Consider the following 326-nt stretch of genomic DNA (forward strand, 5'->3'; position numbering starts at 1 on the left):
CTTATGCAACCAGTTATACACAACATAAAACAATTTTTGTGGTTAAGTACCCTTAAGTCTAAAATTGTTATTTTTATTTTAAATTAAATGTTTTATAAACTAATCGAGTGTCAAGAATAGTCTGAAAAATAAATTTGTTACATTTTCTAATTAAGTCTAGGCAACCAATTATACACAAGTTTTAAATGTTTAACAATTTCTGACCTTGAATAATTTAATATTTATAAAATATGCCAAATTTTAGCCGACAATAAAGTAAATTAAATTAAAACTAAGCGATGCAATGATATTAAAAAAAAAAAAACAAAATTTGTCTATATTTTTTA

The sequence above is a fragment of the Tribolium madens genome, unplaced genomic scaffold, assembly GCF_015345945.1.
Source record: "Tribolium madens isolate multiple individuals breed KSU strain unplaced genomic scaffold, Tmad_KSU_1.1 Scaffold_91;HRSCAF=231;Tcas5.2_LG7, whole genome shotgun sequence".
Taxonomy (NCBI): domain Eukaryota; kingdom Metazoa; phylum Arthropoda; class Insecta; order Coleoptera; family Tenebrionidae; genus Tribolium; species Tribolium madens.